The 3,038-nt window shown below is 47.8% G+C and overlaps 1 protein-coding gene across 2 annotated transcripts in view; it reads right to left on the bottom strand.

Annotated features, from left to right (window-relative positions):
* Positions 1 to 3,038, bottom strand: part of LOC142583401 (uncharacterized) — a 64,976-nt gene that overhangs the window by 8,498 nt on the left and 53,440 nt on the right. The window lies entirely within an intron of this gene.

Here is a 3,038-nt window from a genome sequence, read left to right on the forward strand (position 1 = left end):
GGGTTTTCGTTGCATGGTTTGTTTTAGCGCTAGTTTGCTCCCGCGCGTCTATATACTACCGCTCGTGCATTGAAGTGCACACACGGGCGGCGGTTTGGGTTTTGTTCCGCGGACGGTTTCGGCTTCTTGCGCTTGCAAAACTGATGGCTATCTCATTACTAATCGCTCGAAGGCCGACTGCCTGTCTCTTGCTCGTTTAGTGCTCACAGGGGTGTGCATAGGAAGGATGCCGCCGTGCATGCATTTCCGCTGCTTTCTTTTCTTTTTGGAGACTCGCGAAAACTAATTGCCTCTGGTTGATGATAGCATGAAGATTAGCGGAAGTTTTTCACACGTTTTGCTTTTTTGACGGGTACACAACCACACAGTTTTCTTGAGTGCACGTACCTAAACAGTTATATTACGCTATGAATGTACATATTAGTGTAAGAGCAGGAACATTTGAGTCCTGCGAAATATTCTCGTGTGCGCATTTTCATAGCCTTGAACTATGTGTATAACAATGAATCAAATTTTAAATTTTTAACAGTTTATTTCCTTTTTATTATTGTTATTCATGAATGAAGAGTACATATATACAAACTCAAAATATTTTTTTCTCACTATGCGGTCACCCCAAAAGAATTACGGTAAATTTTTTTCAATATAAGTCCCTAAGAAGAATTGTAAACTGCAATAAAAAAAATCGGACCTGGGCAGTCGCATATGGTGAAAAAAAATCGGTCCTCAGAAGGTTTTTTAAAAGGCCAAGTTTTTGCTGCACTGACCCACAGATCATTTCAACGTGCTCGTTCCATTTAAGTTAACTTGATAGTCGATGTTATTAAAGTGCTTTATGATTTTATTTGTTACATATGGGAAAAATCAAAGGATCTTTTTGGTGAAAATGCTCATTCAGCTGCTCAAGCTGATTTATAAAAATTAGTTTGCATGTCCCATTTATTCCACCATGAAGAAATTATATATCTTATAAGAGCTTTCTTCCAGATAGAAAACCCTTCACATTTACTTTACTTTAGCTTTTACTGTACACTCAAATCTCATTATAACGATATAATGGATGTAATAAAGTAAATAAATTCCCCTTGAAATCCCGATAGAGATCCATGTATTTAAAACCTCATTTCAGCAAAGTGAAATTGCCCTGCCAATGGATACAACGAACTAGATCCGCCTCTAAAACTAAAGAACACCTGACCGTTGTGCGCCAAGTAAATCGATTTCCGCCTGGTTCGGCACTCGTTCGCCACGGCAGTTCAACACTGGGCTTCTTCGATTTTCCACTTCTGGCTACCCGCCGGCTGCCAGAGCCAGCCAGAGCGTCTTCGTTTTTCTCCGGTTGCTCCGCCCACCGTGCTACGCACTTCCGCCGGGCGTTCGTTTTGCTCGCGCTGGACGGTTCTGGCTACCCGCGGGCTGCCAGAACCTGCCAGGACGATTTTGGTCTGGCTGCTCTCTGGAAGTTCTCTGGCTAGCAGACGACTCAAAGAGGCGATGGGCGCTCGCCGCCATCTTTACGGGGACTTCACGGATTGCAACGCGGGTGCTTGAGGACATAAATTTACCTCGCTCAGCCAACTGTCTACGGTCATCTTCGGATTTCCTTACTTCTAGCGTTATCTTTTTAGGTGCTAACGCACCGTTCCGCATTGCGAAGCGGTGTGATATGAGCCGTGGTGAACCGTTTGAAGCTTTTGTGTGCGTGTCCCCAGCTGATTGCTTCTTCGCGGCGGTGAACAGCGTGCCGCGCTCTCATGCGTGCATGTTATCTGCATCGTGTTCCACGCAAGTTGTAGACGCTCATTCACACATTGCGGTACATTTTGGGTACGTCTTTCTCTGGTGGTGTTCCTTTTTACATATCTCGCGTATGTATATATATCTCCTTTCTCTGCAGTTAGCGAAGGCTTTGCAGCTAGCCCGTGTTCGCTCCGCATCTCCGTCGTATGCTGTGGCAGCTCGAAGCCGATATGTGTTCGAACTGCAGGCCGTTGATCTAACAATACACTGATTGCACTCGGTACATTTAGACACATGTACATTGGCTTATTGCTCTCATGATTGCGACCAACGTTGTTTTTCGTGTGAAACGTTTCGCTCGTCACAGGCGACGTGCATTTTCATGCGCCAGCCGCGTCCCCAGCTCCTTAAATGAGAAGCACCATCAGCCACAACAAACTTTATGAAATCGAAGCCCAAGCAGGTCGGCGCGAAATTTTATGCGTATGAGCTAGATGTACCCGATAACCTGCTTTTTCATGTCTTGTGATGACACAACGCCAACTCATCAAAGTCGCCGGTAGTCGACGTGATCGCTGCGAGCAGGGATCCTCCAGCTATCGTTTTCTAGTATACAATCACGATTTCGCGTCTTGTCATCCGCCGCGTCAGAGGCCATCTGTTGCGCTGCGCAAGCGAGGTTGGCCGAGTACGCGTCCTGCGCCGAGTCGCGCGAAATCGCGCAAAAGTGATCGTATCCCTGAATGCAACAATATATTTTTAAGCTGGCAACGCATAAATGGGCCGACTACGCCGAGCGCGCGCCGGCCTCGATGGGCGCTGCCATGCTGGTAGCATGTTTACATTTCGCCAGCTGTACCGGCGTTCGATTTTGCAAACTTCGGGCAGGTTCGGGTTGTCTTGGGATCCCAGCCCATGTGACTTCCTGTCAGAACGGGAACTAGCTGGCTGCCATCTGGCTGCCAGCGGGCTGCCGGAACTCCGAAAATCGAAGAGGCCCACTCCCGTGTCGTCGCATTGAATATGTCGTCGCACAACACTCGCCTTCCTCATTGCCATGCATAGCTGCGCACCTACGCACAAGCAGCAGCTCACTATGGCACTTCTCCACTGACATCTCTCTTTTGTGCCTGCCTGGCTGTGCAAGTCACATGGCAAAGCACTTCAGTATGAAAGATTAATGCATTCCACACAGGCAGGCGCAACTGAGCCTGGCCTTCGAGATCTTTCCAGCGCAACCTTGGGGGGCCACGCTTATGCCCAAGCCGTGCATTCACTTCTCCCTCTCCGTGCAGCGC

Source organism: Dermacentor variabilis, chromosome 5 (assembly GCF_050947875.1).
Source record: "Dermacentor variabilis isolate Ectoservices chromosome 5, ASM5094787v1, whole genome shotgun sequence".
Classification (NCBI taxonomy): domain Eukaryota; kingdom Metazoa; phylum Arthropoda; class Arachnida; order Ixodida; family Ixodidae; genus Dermacentor; species Dermacentor variabilis.